This window comes from Rhopalosiphum padi, chromosome 1 (genome assembly GCF_020882245.1).
Source record: "Rhopalosiphum padi isolate XX-2018 chromosome 1, ASM2088224v1, whole genome shotgun sequence".
Lineage (NCBI taxonomy): Eukaryota > Metazoa > Arthropoda > Insecta > Hemiptera > Aphididae > Rhopalosiphum > Rhopalosiphum padi.
This window is the reverse complement of record NC_083597.1, coordinates 80969530-80987252: the sequence shown is the minus strand read 5'-3', so window position 1 is coordinate 80987252 and position 17723 is coordinate 80969530. Positions and strand designations below refer to the sequence as shown.

At 26.0% G+C, this 17723-nt stretch overlaps 1 long non-coding RNA gene across 1 annotated transcript; it reads right to left on the bottom strand.

The window, feature by feature from the left end:
- Positions 1-15500: 15500 nt before the first annotated feature.
- On the bottom strand, positions 15501-16087 carry LOC132918669 (uncharacterized). The gene is made up of 3 exons (XR_009660532.1): positions 15943-16087; positions 15746-15850; positions 15501-15678 (listed from the first exon to the last, which is right to left on the bottom strand). It is a non-coding gene; the product is annotated as an uncharacterized LOC132918669 (long non-coding RNA).
- Between the last annotated feature and the right edge of the window lie 1636 nt (positions 16088-17723).

Below are 17723 nucleotides of genomic sequence, written 5' to 3'. Positions count from 1 at the left end.
TTTAAATGTGTTTTCCAAGAAAGCCAAATTAGTTATAATTAAGGAATTTAACTATAGGTGTACACATTTATAAAAAATATATTTTTAATAACTATGATTTATAATTTATATTAATAAAACCTTCAGTATGATTGTCACTTAATTGTCATCGTGTATTATTATTATAATATTAAAAATAGTTTTATAATAAACATCTGTTATATTTTATTTATACATATATTTATAAACAGTTTATATTTGTTAAAATGGTTAATAAAATATTTAGAAATTATATGAATATTTAAATATTGTTTGTGAACTTTTTTACAAAATATTTTAAATTTGATTTAAATAATAATATATTATGTTTGATGATAAGGATTATGTGATAATTTAAGTACCTACCTAATTGTGAAATGTTTCAAGTTTCTACAATTTATATTTTTTGAATACAACAAAAAAATGTAGTTCAAGTTTGAATTAAAGAGGAAAAATTGTTATTTAAGTGTAAAGATTAATACATGTCGTCAAAATTTAAACTTCAATTGCTCATAAAAAATGTATACGGCTTAATGTATCATTTTAAATTACTAATAACAAAATTTGATTTTAAACCCCTTGTAGAAAAAATTATAGTTATATTAGAATAACTTATGAAATCTTAGTTTGCAAGCGTTGTTAATCACAAATAATTATTTTCTAACACATAAATCTTAAAATAAATAGCATGAAAAAAACCAAAATACCATGAAAATTATAAGTATCATGTCTAAAAGATGATAGGTTAGGTTAGGTTCAAAATATTTGGTGAAAAAAATGTATACAATTTAAAATTTTACCACTGCTAGGTCTTTTAGGTACTTAACCTAACCTGTACTGGCTATACTATCCAACAAGAGCGGTAACTGGACTTTTTTAAGACTTCGATAAATTGAAATTGAAGAATAGTTAGTCGAAACGTGAGTAAGGTAGCCTCCATACTAGATTAAAATTCTGCAATGAAAATTTTATTTTATAAACTACTTATTCTAAAACAAATTTTAGACGTCTATTTATAGACACAGTTATTGCGTGACGCTGTCATCAGCGATTAGATTATTCAAAGAAGTTAATAATTTTCATACTATACCTTCGCCAATTAGTACGTATCTATACTAACTATAACTATAAAAAACCGATGAGTAGTTAAACAGATATTATAGTGATATCAGATAATATACTGTAGGACACGGACTAAGAAATCTTAGTCCATGCTGTAGGATCAAAGAATAACCGCTATCTCATCATACACCCACTATAGTCACTACCCAGCACATCAGTTCATGGCAGTAAACGAGAAAAATAATATAATCTACCAACCGCATGTCCTCACACGAAAGCAATACAGAATTAAAAAAAATACTGGAAATAGTCACTGCAGACAAATGCAGTTAGGGATCTGTATCCGTAGTACGATCACATCTTATTTCTTAATGAATGTTTCTTGAATCATAGTTAGATTTAGTCAAGAATAACGATCTATTTATCTGTGTCTCTTTGTAACCCACGAGGTGAGTAGTCTGTCCTGTCTTATTAATGAAATTACGATGTATAAATAATTTATGAATAGGTATCTACATTAATTATTAATATATATTATATTTTATAGTTTTTTAACACATAGAACATCATAAAGTATTAGTAGGTACCTAGGTGGTACTCATTAAAATGAGTAAAAATTAGGTATCTACTTTATACAATTCAAAATTAAGTCATTATACTTATTGAATTAATAAATAATATTATGTTTTATACCTAATTGTACGTACCCTGTAGTTAGTTGACAAATCGGTAAGCCGATTAATTTTGTTTAACTGTTCAACTGGAGAAGGAACTCACTCACTCAAGGAAGTATTAAAAATTAAAATATGAATATTGAAACTTCAAATCCATGGTTAGGTGTGTTGCCGAATCAATAAACGCTTTTTCTCATATGGACCACGCGGCCACCTGTTGATGGTTTTTTTGAAAAAATAATTAATTTTAAGTATTTTTTAGAGTTAATGGTGTTTGTGAGATATCTACAAATATGCTAGAATGTGCAAAAAAACATCGCCCTATCTTTTAAAACAATCATGCGCATTTTACTGATATTACTGACATTATTGTGGTCTGGTATGGAACTATTTGGCTTGCTTAAAAATTTGGCAGCTATATTTTTAAACTAAAATGGCACCCTATTAAATATTTCATATTTTGTACTATAATATTTTTCTTGGAATTCAGAATTTTAAAAATTAAATCTTGAACGAATAATTAAATAGTTATAAGTAATTACACCTTTAGTGGAAGGAGTAGCGCACCAACATTTTATGACTTATCTATGTACAATATACCACGATTCACTTTGCTTATTTAATCTTTAAATACCTAATCATAACTAATAATCGAAAATTATCTTATATACGTTTTGAAATATAATTAAATATTTCACAAAAAATAAATACTTTTCGAGAAAATAAGTGTTTACCTTTAAAAAAAGCATTTTTTTTTTTATAAAATATCTTAGATTATCGTTATACTTTATAGAAGTAATAAATTCTAAATATTTATTTTATTAGATATTTAAACATAATCAATAATAGTCATAATGTATACTAAAAATATCAATAGCAGAATTTTTTAAAAAAATAATAAAATATCACTAATATAGGTAGATAGGTAAGATAGGTACATAATTTTATTTTATTATGCTCACCATAATATTATATTATGGTTGGTATAGCAAAAAACAACGTCCATATACTTAAAAAAAAAATAATTTTACACGGTTATGATATAGATATTTCATTGATTAAACATTTTTTATTTTTGTCAGCATACCTAACACTTGTATGACATTTTTGCATAAAATTATTCCATGGTTAGAGTTTGAACCTCTGACAGGAGAAGGTCCATATTTCAATACTTCTCATATATATATATATATAATATACAATGCGTCATACGTAGGTATATATAGGTAAGGTAACAATTATAACAACCGAAACTAAAAAAAAAAAAAACCATCGTTGGCCCTCACAATGATTTGTCATCCGTTACATCTTGCATATTATGTATTGTACATATTATTAGTTTGTATAATACTATACGGTTTTATACAAAACATTATTTTAAATATTACGTAGAAGTATAAATATTTTTAATATAATAAATATAAATATAATATTATTTTGTTAAGTCATATATTCGTCACCTTATATGGTTCCCGCGGGCCTCAAACAGTAAACACACTGTAACAGAACCACGGTATATACTACGGTAGTGTTTCTGTAGGTACCGGCTACACACTAATAAATCACAATTACTGAATTACGTGACCTAGGTATACCTATTTATATACTTACATATTATAATAAGCTACAGTGTTATACACATTCTAAACGGTTTGATGGTCTTCCGACTCCATTACAGAATTTTTCAAACGCTACAAACATAATATATTAATATATACGTGCGTACGTTGAGGGTCTTTACATTTCCAATATGAATTAATTCTCTAGTGTTCTTATCTTGTTCGGTGTTCTGATAATCTGATATTTGAAGTTTGAACAGTTAATAAATAAAACCGTATATAGACTGTTTACTGTTTGCTGTTAAGTCAACGTACAAAATGCTGAAATTGGTGGTAGTGCGGACGAGGGCAGCTGGAAACTCTCATTTATATTGAGTATTGACTATAACGTTTTACTTTTACGTATCTTTAAGTTAGGTCTTATATTACATTATTATGTTATGTTATTTTTAGTTGTTACGCGCCACAAACACTTAAAATACGTTTACTAGACTGAGTATTTGCGCAGCTTATATGTAAATACCTATGTTATATTATAATTTATAGGTATTGTTTCATAATTCATCAATTTATATACCCACGGTGTAATAACTAATAATAAACAAAAATATGTTTTAACAATTAATGTTGAAACAGTATGTTATACTACATTGTTCACTTTAAAAATATTTTTAACGTATAAATAAATATATGATATATATTATATTCTAATCTCTATAGAGTTATAGATATCGTATATGATACACCAATTATTGATGTATTTAGGATATTTAGGTTTATATTATAATACTATTTCATGAGCAGGCGCGAACAAAGATGATTTTGGGTGTTTAAACCAATAATTAAACCTCCCCCCGAAATATCTGCAGGAACAAAAAATAAATTACTTAACTTACAATTGAATAGTATGATATTCATTATCATTTTTTCTCCTTCCCTGGCTCCCCCCCTAAATTATTTCCTGTTTTCGAGCCTGGTCATGGGTATTATAATATGTAAGTATGTAACCATAAAAAGGAACATTACAGGAAATATATACGTATAGGTACCTATTTTAAAAATAAATATTTTAGTTAATAATAGATGATTCAGTTAAATTTCCTGATGTTAATATAGTAATACCTATATTCGTAGTACCTATATTTAGTTGATGTATCTATATAAACTATAATAGTTATATGATTATGAAATTTTTGTGGGAGTGTTTTTTATAATAATATCATTAATATCTCATTCTTCGTTAATTTCTTAAATTATAATTAATTTATTTTATATTACCTTGCGGCCTTGCGTACCTACAAAAATTGATTTATTTCGATTATAGAATATAATCTTTTCGATATTGACGATATTTATACGTTTAACGAACTTTGTAATATATATATAATATAGTCGACCTTGAATCGTATTAAATTTTTGTACTGCTATGTGTACGCGAAAATTTAAATGGTTTATAATTTACTTTACTAGTAAAATTGATTGAATTCTGTAATCTTATATTATGTATATTAAATTTATATAACATTATATGCTAATGATAACTTGGTAAAATACAAACTATACCTATATAGTCAATTATAGGCTTGGTTATGACCTATTATTTATCCTTATAAATTGACAGGTAAAGGTATAATATTATAATATAACAATATTATGTTCTTATTCAACTTTCCTCTTCCTTATCCTTTCATCATAACAACCATATATTAATATTATAGTACTGTTTCGTATAGGTTTGTGTAGCTTTATTTGTTCTTAGTATTTAATAATCGGTGTACATCAAGGTCATCGCCACGGCTCAAAGGAAAATTTGAAGACAAAAATATTGACTTATTAAAAAAAAAAATCATTGCCCGTTACGAATTCGACTTTAGTTTTCCAGCTGAAAATACACGTTAATATAGATCACGCATAAACAACGAATAGATTTTTCTAACAGAATGCATGTAAGTAGAATAGTATTTAGGTATAGTCTATAGATATTAAATACGTTAAGTGTTATAACTTAAGACGACATAACATTATTGATTAATTTATGATTAATTGATGAACGACATGATGGCGTATTATGTACCAATAATTATACAATAATATTATATTATTATATCGTGTCGTAATAATTGTATTTAAATAAATTAAATTAACAAATCTCGCTAATCGTACTATATGATTACACGAATGTATACTTCGTGAGTTATAAATGATTATATAAATTAAACAATGACTATTGTAATTTTTATTATTACATAATACAAATAACTAGGTAAATAAATAATAATATGTAACATTGATTACAAATTATTTACTAATCGTCAGTTGTTCCGTCAAGTAAGTAGGTAGGTACCTATACATTTTTTAAATCGGACTTGTAATAAACGCAAAGATAAATTATACATCTAATGTAACCAGATAGGTGTTTATATAGCTACATCGTACATGGGTAAACATTGTAAAGGAAAAACAGAATCAACGATATTAAAATCTGTAACAATGTTAACTATCATGGTTTATATGTATTATGTGTATATGTAATATTTATACATAGGTAGTCAATTGTGATCCACCAAATATATTATTAAATCTATTCATTGTTTACCCCTATTTTCCATTTTATTTAAATTCTAATTAAAGCATTTAAGTATGCTTAAAGACCCTTTTTATAAAATCCTATATTTTTATATTATTTAAAGAGTATACTGCAGGGCTGTGTCTATATTAACTTATATATTTGAAATTTTTTTATAACGTTTTATTTTACTTAAATTGTTAAGGAGACGACTATTTTGAAAATTTTGATGTATTTTAGAAATTATGATTTGAATAAGTACTTAATTAGTCATTTAATTTAAAGTAGTAAATACCTATTTAATATGTAGTCCAGGATGGATTTAATAATTAAACTATAACAGTTTAAAAAATAAAGATTATAATTATTAATATTAATTTACCTTTATAACCTATAATATTTTATTATTTATAAAATTGTTCGTGTATAATAAATACTAGATTAGATAATAATACATACCTATTATACTTATTTATATTTTATGTAAATAGCTATAATCATTATTAAATATAATTGTTTATTATAATTATCTACTTAAATTTGAAACAGAAACAACTCTTTTGATTTTTTATTATAAAGCCATAAACATTTTCATAAGAAAATCATAAGCTTAAAAACCTTTTAGACACCTGTCTATATTAAAAAAAAAATTTGCATTTCCACGTGATACTTCTTAAATACTAAATAGTACATCAAATCAAATTTAAGTATTTAAATATGGTCTTTATATGTATACTTTCTATACTTACAAGTTACAAAATCCAAAATCAGAATTTGAGAAAATTCATTGTTAAAGGACATATTTCAAGAAAATAGGGGTGAGAATTTTAGGTGAATTACCCTGTAAAGTGTAAATACAATATACATGGAGGTTTTGATATTTGACGCATTTAATTTCAATAATGGAAGAACATGTATAAAAATATATAGTTTAGTGAGAAACTACGACATTTAAATATAAAATGTCTTATACATACACCACGGACGTGACTTTTAACGCAGAGGGTATAACCTGGTGCATATTCAGAGGGACTAAGGGACTATAGTTCACTTTTTTGAATAGTTTTTGTTATTCTCAAATCCGTCATGATTTTAATTATATGTATATTTAATATGAACTAAAAAAAATGTTGCCTTTGCCAATAAAAATATTATCCATGTGTAAATAATAAATACAATATTATTAAATAAGTTAAATATTTATATTTAAATTAAAATTCCTATTTCTTATACATTTCATAAAATTCAAAATAAATACGTTTTTAACTGATTGTATAGTATATTGTATAAAATATTATTATTCACTGTAGATGTTGACAGGTACATATATAAAGTGTGACTAAGATAATATGAACGTATAATATTAAAATCGAAGTATATATTATATGTATTAAAAATATAAACTGCGTGATAGAACTCAAAGAGTAATACGTTATAATTGAAAAATTGATTTGTTACAAAATATAATATAATGTGCATGTTGTATTATTAATTTATTAAGTGGATTACTATTATCAATTATACTATATAGTGTATCATTATACAATAAACGCATTTATGTAATTAAATTGGTATAATTATCTTTAATAATTATACATAATATAATAATATTATAATATTATGTATGCTGTCGATTTTATAAGCTGACAACTATTAGCATGTTTACATTTGATTTAAAACTAGTAACTCAATAATATATTATAATAATAATAAATTTTATGGGTTTCATAAAAATTGTATACATACTAAATGTTTCCAAAACCATACCGATTTACACATACACATTTCACTGTTTGCAGAACTCTTAATAGGGAAATCCTCAAAGCAATGTAAATCACCAATAAACTAGAGATTTTAACAAAAAGGTTAAATATTAATGTCAAAAATTTAGGTATATTGACGGGTAACCTCTTCATTCGTGTCATTCGTAAGCCTTTGTCAGTTTTATATATTATACATATTATTAAACTATCATGAAAATATTTTCTGGGATCATAAATAAAAATCTATATAATGATTACACACACGCACAAATTTGTACAGGGAAATTTTTTTTAACAACGACCACCTCAAATAGTTAATACTCATTATCTCAGTCTATTTCACTAAAAAAAAAAATAATAATAATAAATAGTTTTATGTATTATGTAGGTATATACCACCTAATAATGTAGCACAAATATTATACATGTATATCGTAATACTACTAGATAAATAGTTAATACTTTAAAAACAGAAATTATTATATAGGTATTAGGTAGGATAGGAAGGTTTATACTGTTTGTATACAAATTAAACAATATTATATTAATATCTTTATTATAATATACATTATACATAACCGTCTGAGCATATTATTATGATATTATTGTGTAATAATATTATATTATATGTGAATATAAAACGTATTGGTGTCGGTTTCGCAAATAGTGTAATTTACGAAAAAACGAACAAAGCCGTGTCGTTTACCTAAATTATTATTATTATAAGCTATGAATATTCACTAGCAAAGTTTAAAAATAAACACACACGTCAACGTCTGTGGTGTAGAATTGAAATGCAATTTCTTTTTTTCTCGTTTCAAGGTTTGAACATAATGTATGTACCTTATATGGTTAATGGTTATAATGGTTATATATATATATAGTTAATAAATTAACTAAGTTGTTATAATATACGTTTAAAGATTTACATACAACATAAATAGTATAAATTTAACGTAATCCAAATATTATTGTATATGTAATTAATAATTATGCATATAATAATATATCTGATTTAATATTATACGTGAATATATTTTGCCTAAAACATTTTCTTACATATAATACATATCATACGTAGGTACTATTATTTATGTGTTATTTAAGTATTATTGGAAAAAATAAAAAAACGCGAAACCAAAAACATAAAGTATAGTTTTACATGGATTGTACATGCTGCAGCACATGTGTTCTGCAAAAATGTATTTTATTTAGTATATTAGAATTATAAAGGTATATAATATATGTATGCATAATATACAATATAATATATGTAGTCTAGATACACCCTTGAACAGTATTTCGAATTGTATGCGATCATTTATCGTCGTTTTTAAAATTTTGGATCATAATAAGTAACACGCACCTGTTGTACTGTCTCATGCCGAGGTGAGCGAACTCGTGATATCCTGCAGTCCGGTTTTGCGTACAGATTTAATTTTTAACCGAACAATATATGTTGTATAATGTTTTTTATCAGTAGTGCGTAGGTTTTATTTTTGAAATTCAAAAATCAAGGCTGAATAAGATAATCTGTTTTAAATTCTTAGATGACCCATACATATTGGTGTCTCAACAAAATAATAATATTATTATGCATAAAAACAAATATCATCACACATTGTATAATTGGTCGTATAATTACACAACCAACTAAAAAAAAAAAACAACTATTATTTATAATACATCCGGAGGCGTTAGTATAAATGTTTTGATAATTGTTTTATTATAAAGATACACGTCATCACCAATTAACCTCGACATTTCGGAAAATGTTATTTCGTGGAAAAGTTCATTAAAAAAAAAAACCATCGAGGGTGTGTTGCGATTTATATCTTTTTAATAAGTTTATATGAATGTCCTCGAGTATGAATATATATATAAATGTTATACAAAAAAAGTCGAATAAAAACATAAACATAATTATATTAAATTATATTATAATAAATGTATCAAATGCATCAAGTATAATATAATTATAATATTTCGTATAGAATTCATTTGAGAATATCGATAGAAAAAAAATTAAATTGATTCTTTAAAATATTATAATAAATTTGCTGAATTTGGCAACAACTTGGAAACAACCATCACCTGCAAGACGACTATAGATATAACACATGTATTATACGTGGTAGACGTAACCGCCTCAAAAGCAGAGTTTTTATACCAATAATACCTATACTTGAATTTTGATTTCCGATTATAAAAGTAATGTTTTTATTCGCATCAGATATATAACAATTTAATTGCATCCAATTAATAAAAAAAATACTTAGCAGCATGTATAAATCGGTGTATGTTTACGTCAATGACCTGATAAAACGATCGATAATATCGCAAATAAAAATAAAAATTATAGATAGATCGTAGGTATGCGTATACTGTATAGGTATAGAATACCTAATATGTATATTATGTATAAAGTCCACATTTGTATACGCGCTAAAAACCTTAAAATAAAATGTATTTACGCATCAAAAATCTTAAAATATACGTTAAATACTTAAATGTGATTTTAAAATTGTAAAATGTATAATGATAAATTTACACAATAAATGTTTACATAATTAAATTATGTGTTTTTATATAATGTTTATTAACACTTAATACATTTTAGATTACCTTAAAGATAATATAAAATCAATTTAAACATATTATAAAAATGGTTACTTTTTATAATATTTTGTATAAATTTTCTAAAATAAATTCCACAACATTTTATACACAATTGTATCTATAAACTATTTTATATGCTATTTCTGCTAAACAAATCATCAGCATTTCTTACTTCTATTTAACTGCATACACCTAGCAGAAGTATGAAAATATTAATTATATAAATTTGAAGTAATTATACATCTACCCACTATGACTATACTAGTATACTACCTATATTTATGATATATATCCTATAATATATTTTATTTATATATGTGTTTAGTGTTTATTTAGTTTGAATTCAAATTTATGTTTTATACGATTTTGAAGATTAATTTTTTAAGTATCTATAAAGGTACAGTAGAAATTATTGCATAATGTGACATCAAAGAGATCACGTAGTGTCGAATTAACCGACTGGTTGTATCAAGTGGTACAAATAAACATAATGTAGGGAATTCAGCTGGGACTTAAAAGTTTGAGTACATTAACCAATATGTGTTAACCGATGAAGTACCTACTAAAGATTTCTATTCAATTATATAATTATTTAATTAGCGTGGTATAACATATATCATATATTTATATCTAGTAATAAATTATTATACAATATTATAATGTATAATGTGCAATTTGTTCCTACCAACAACTTATTTTCTGGCTCCTGATATTTGTGAATCGTAGCTGTTTTGGAATGTTGGGTTCGATTATTTAAATAACTTAATATATAAACAATACACCTTTATATGTATTATAATATGTGTGTTCTGAAGTTTGAAAAATATATTATAATATAGCTACTATATTATTGATTGTGACTTTCAAATTCTTTTAAAAATATGGCTACGGGTATTGCATTATTATTATCATTGTACCTACCTATCACATCCGCTGTCAATCGCAAAACGCCAGAAGTGCTCTTGTCTGCAGTATATGGTAACAATATTATTTGGGTCATCTATAGTGGATTAAAGTACATAAAATTCTGTCTCTCTTCGAAGTATACAAAACGAGATACAGACATACTATTATTAAACAAAAAAAAAAAAAATTAATAAAATCCGTTAGGAGCAGCTAGTGTGATTTCATAATGAATTTAGTTTGGCTGTACTGCGCAGTTATCCGAAATCCTTGAACATATTTTATTATGTACCTACATTTTAATATTTATCTAGTATAGTTATTTGCACGTCAAGCAAATCGATCGAAATAATATTATTATTTCATCAATTTCTTTGTACAAGTGATGGTTTTGGAATCCTTTCATTTCGTCGATTTGTTATTATAATCGTGAAAATATGTTATTCTATCATTTAATACTTTTAAGTGCAGACTGGTGACTTCCTACTCATATGTGCGATAAATACGCAATTTTAAAATTTGTCAACTGTTGTGCACTAAATTTAATACGATAAATGACGTATACATAAGAGTTTTTTGGGGTGTTGAAACCCCATTCTACTGTATTTACACAAAACAATATGTTTTTATATATATATATATATATGTATAATGTAAACACTATACATATAGTATATGCTTAAGATTTTGAAAAAAATATTTTTTCATATGGTTAATTATTATATTTAATATTGTTCATGTGAAGATGGAGTGTGTAAAACTACTACGATAAGTTATAATCGAATAAAAAATTAATACATCCTCCTTAAAAAAAAAACTTAACTATATATTATTTCCAAACTAAACTAAATGTGTAAAAAATATTATAATTTTTGGTTTAGAGATGTCGAAAGAAAGAAAGTTTGATTTAAAATTTAAAGAAGACAAGTGTGGTCACTTCAGTGAGTGTAATAATAATATTCATTGGTATTTTTTTTTATTTTACCTATAGTAAACTAACTGATTTATTCTTTAACTTTCATATTATGGGTTAAATTAGTTTTAATTATACATGTTGTATAAATGATAGCATAAACTTTAAATTATGTAAAATAAACTTTTACTTTGATAAACCAATTTGATATAGTTAGTAATCACTTACAAATATTATGGTATATTAATAACCAAATTTGTTTAATTTCAGACTATTATGGTAGAACATAATTTTATAAATATCAAAATGTTAACATTTAAAATATTTTTCTATTTTATTTTTATTTAATTCATAATTACATTATAATCACATATCAATATTTAATGTATTTTTTTGAAATTTAAAACTGAATTTTTATCTCGAAAATATATTTATAATATTATATTTTGTCGGTAACACTTTCTTTGTATTTAGATCAATTTTTTTAAACGTTTTCAACCGTATAAAATAATAATTTATTAGTTTTCTAATCATATTATGTGTATTGATCTTCAATCAAGCATAACCGGTTCAAAAAGATACTGGTTATCTTGTTTTATATTGCTAATATATTCATATAGACTATATACAGTACGTCAATATGTATGTATATGTTTTGAAAGTGATCTATATTGATAGATTATTATTATTTTGCGCTGATAGATAGGAGGTTGCTGTTTTAGATCTATATAGTCTTTATGGTGACCGGAAATGACGACAAGTCGGTATATTGACCTACGAAGTGAAAAGTTTTTAATATTTGCAAAAAGAAACGAATGACGTATGTTGTGTTGCCTAACATATATATCCTTAAGCGATAAACACAATAATATTATTATTTATAGGTATTAGGTAAAGTGTATTCATTATTAGTATATTAAAAATTAGTGTTCTTTGTCGTTATCTGTACTTAAATATTGTTCATAATATTTTATATATTTAGTGCATTATAGTTATATTTATTTTGACTTTGATATCACTGGTCTTAAACTCTTAATAAAATTAATTAAATGGATGCGATTACAGATTACACATACATTTTTTTATGAGACGGTTGGCCTTTGTCAAAAAAATTGACATTTTGAACATGGATTAGAAGTTATAAAAGAATCGGTAAGTATTACGAAAATATTGTTTAAAACTAGTTATTTATTATCGAACGTTATAAAATTGATAAATATGTCACAGAAATCTCTACGATAAAAAAACTGCGATATTAGTTATGGATATAAATGTTAAACTTAGGTGTTTATGGTCCCGAATGGAAATGTTCATCACCATCATTTGAATGACCACACATCGATCGCACTATCAGGATCAGTTATTCGGTGGTTGTGGATAAATATCTTCGGAATCTCTATCTTTATGGTCTGCCTTAATTGTCCCAGAAACACATAAAATTATGAATCATAATAACTCAACCCTTATGTATACATTGCGTAAACTGCTAAAGGCCAGCGATTGTTTTACAACAATAATTAATGTACACGGCGGCGAAACGTCATTCATAACAATAATAATATATTATTATTTATTATTGACATACAGCAAATAATGTAACTACGCGTCGTCGTTTCGGTGCTGCACAAGTGCGAAACGGTACCGGTCGACCTACATTTCGGGTCGACGCACGTCAAACTTTTTAAAGAAGAGTGGCGCGAAATTCAGATACGTCGCCAGCGGAGACGACAAGACGGCGTATATTAACGTTCGACCCACTTAAATTCAATATAAATATATATATATTATATTGCGATAAATTTGCGGGCCATCGTCCATCGACAAGATTAAAATGTGTATAGAGGCGCGCTCGTAAAATATATACCTATAATGTAATACGTATTATTTCCATGCGCTCGAGCACACACACACACTCTACACATATGTGCGCATGCACCTTTATACATATTATAATATGATATATTTTATAAGAGATTCTGATTGACATTGTGAAACTGTTAGATCTTATATTATCATAGATCGTTATTATTATTATTATTATTATTATTGTTGTGCTGAGAGATCATTCACCTTGACCAGAGAGGCGGTGCCCTGATGTTATATTATTTACAGTGTGTACATTAAACACACACATACACACACATCATTCGCACACATCGTGTACTTACGTACGTATATATAATATTATATAGGTACCTAAAACGGCTATCTATCGTGTAACGTGCGCGCACGCAAGACAGGTCTGCGAAAAACCGAATTCGCGCAATCACGTTAAAACGCAATTAGTACATTTACCTAATATTATATTATGTACCTTCAGTATCGATATCTATCTATCTATCTATATATATATATATATTATATTATATACGTCACCACATACAACAGGTATATACAATAGGTATATATATACATATATTACATTTTATAGTAGGTGGTACATGAAATACGTCTTCGATTTCTGTAAATATATATATTATGAATATTATTACCGGGTTTTTTGTGCTTATACTGTCTCCTGGTTTACACAATATTCATATTTGTAATTTTTTTTTTTAATAACGTCGCAGTACAATAAATTACTATCATCATTACGTATATGTATATTCTCGACACTTCGGCAGCAACAATATTATTATATATGAATATACTATATACCTATGATATAATATATATATATAAATATATATATATGTATTTATGCATCATCACCATTCACCGGTTAAGATTTCGTCTTCTCTTTGCTCAGTTTGCCTATTAATTAATATATGATAATTAATGCGTCGTATATAAAATAATATAGATACACTATAATTTTTAAGGATCATAAACGGTTTACCTATTATTATAACCACTTTTGTATTTATATATATTTTTTAATAGTCCTACAAAATGTTATAGCAATTGATTTTGCAAATAATGGAGTATAACTACGCCGAATTTTTTCGTTAAGTGGCCACCCAATAAAAATCTGTGCAAAACTCAGATATCGAAGATAAAACGAGTTAATAAAAAATAATTATATTCATTGGCACTAGACGCAGAGCTGTGGCACAGTGGTCGTTACATACTTACGCTATCGACACCAATAATAGATTGAATAAGGAAAGGTCTACACAGAATACATTAAAAAGGGATGAAAGAACCCAGTAAAATAATAATTATTCAGTTGGGGTAGGACAACATTTCGTTCTTTAAAATAAATATGTTGAGTTAAATTACCTCAAAATTATAATAAATTAAACTTATAAGTTATAACAATTAATTGTCAATTAGTTATAGACATTATAGTTGCTTGTCTATTATAGCATTCAACATTAAACCTGTAATTAAACACTGAAATACAACTTTTAAAAAAAAGTAGGCAAAGATGAATGAAAAAATATATAAATACTACTTGATTGTAAAACTGATCTTTGCGTTTAGTTCTTGTTTTATGTAATCAATAATATTTTGTAATATTTTCAATTGTAGACAATATTGATAGGCAATAGGTATATTAGAAATAAATGTATGTGTTTTGATTGTCAATAATATGTGAGGATGTGTTTGAAATGCAGTTATATATTTATCATAGTTGACGCTACGTGACACATCATTCCTGAAGTTATTAGATCGAATCATTTTCCGTTATGTTTATTAAAAGTTGTGAAGGCTTCGAAACTCACATGAGCAAGGACTTAGTCCGCAAATGTCCAAACTTTTTCCGCTAAATATGTCACTGATCGTCGTTAGTTTTTGTTTGTAATATTTGTAATTGCCTGCAGTCATCACTCATAAAATTCAACAAAAATATAAGATAATATGAGGTAGACTTTACTTGATTAAAACGGAAGAGTGGTTAAAACTATCAATAAATACTTACATTTCCGTTCTTGGTCACCGATGCATATACTGGTACTTACCAACCTAATCATTATTTTATATCGACACGATATTATTATATAATACAAGTACACAACGAAAGTGACGTTTGTCCCGCGATGATTAATTTGTGTACGGAAAAGAGCGCCGACAGCGTTCGGTATGCGACTGTCCGCGGTCCGACGCCTTAAGATAAAAATTAATTTACGATCATTATTTACGCGACATTATACGCGTGTCTACTGCGATGTATACGGGATATTCGTTTGGCGTTCAAGGATTTTGATTGAACTACTTAATACATTTTGACAAAATGCCAGTAAAATGATTGTTGCGTATTCGTTGACCTTGACCGTCATTCTAGGAAACGTTGTTTTACATGCAAATTTAACGCCTCGTTTTCAATTCGACCCTGTGTGTGTGTGTGTGTGTCGTTAAAATGGGATCGGTAATCGGATCCGCGAGTGACCTTGACAAATCCCGATGAGTGAAAATTACGTCCTCGAGTTGTTAACCGTTTCGCGCATACGCAGAAAATCATAATAATATTTCTTAGGATAAAAAAATGTGGGTGCACTTCCGAGTTCCGACGCATATTATATCGTCTGCATATGATATATAGGTATGACAGGTATGTATTGAAGCTCGTAAAAGCGTCCTCGTTCACCTCAGATAAGGTTGTTTTTGAATCCCGATTACGGGATGGGTGGACTATCTAAAGTTACAATGTTAAATGATAGTAATCATTAATGTTTAATTAATAGATTGTTGTAAACAACATGACGATTGATTTTTATATACACAATATAAACATAGATATAATTCTAAAATAAATATAATATAAACAAATCAATCGACGTACATTATGTTAACATTACATATAATAATTAATAGAGATTGGTAAAACTAAAAAATATACATACCGAACTTTTTAATCATTATCGAACCGAACCCGTACAAAATATTTTGTTTAATACCGAACTAATTCTGAACCAAGTTAGGTACATGAGTACATTTTAAGTACCAGAGTAATTTAAGTTATATTCTATAATTTAAATTATATTTTTAATTGTAGTATTTTAGACATTTTTCTTCACAATTTTTGTGAAGATACTTGTCAGTAAAACTTTTTTATTATTACTGTTGTTAATTTAAATTAATATAATAATTAATTATTTACAGCTTACTTGAATAAGTGTTTGTGTTTAACGACTAACGAGTTATAAGCATCGTGTAGCCATATATAGGGTAACAACTATAATCACCAACCGGACCAACGTTATAAATGATTTATAATGAACATTAATTATCGATTATCATTTTAATATTGTCCAGCGACATTAATTTTTTAAATTTTAAAGTCAAAATCATTTTTGATGTACGGGCTATTTTCTCGTTTTTCTTTTAGTTAATAACTTATTTTTGAATTATTCGATTTGTTTGTTTCTTTTTTTGTCGATTCCCCGAGTGTAGATCTAAAATTAAGTATAAAAATTAATATTATCGTCTAAAATCTAATAATGGACAAAACAAAAGTAGTTCGAGATGATATATTACCATATTTGTTATAAATGCGCGTGGGGCGTGGTTGAGAAAATATAAAATAATGAAAATAACAATATGTTCGTTATAAGACTAGAAAATAAAATAATAGTAAAACCGAAAAATTATCAAAACATATTTTTTTCTTTTGTTGGTAATGCAATATTTTCATTACAATTAATTTAATAATTGAATATCGACATTCTAAAAAAAAATTTGATATAGTGTTCTAAACATGGA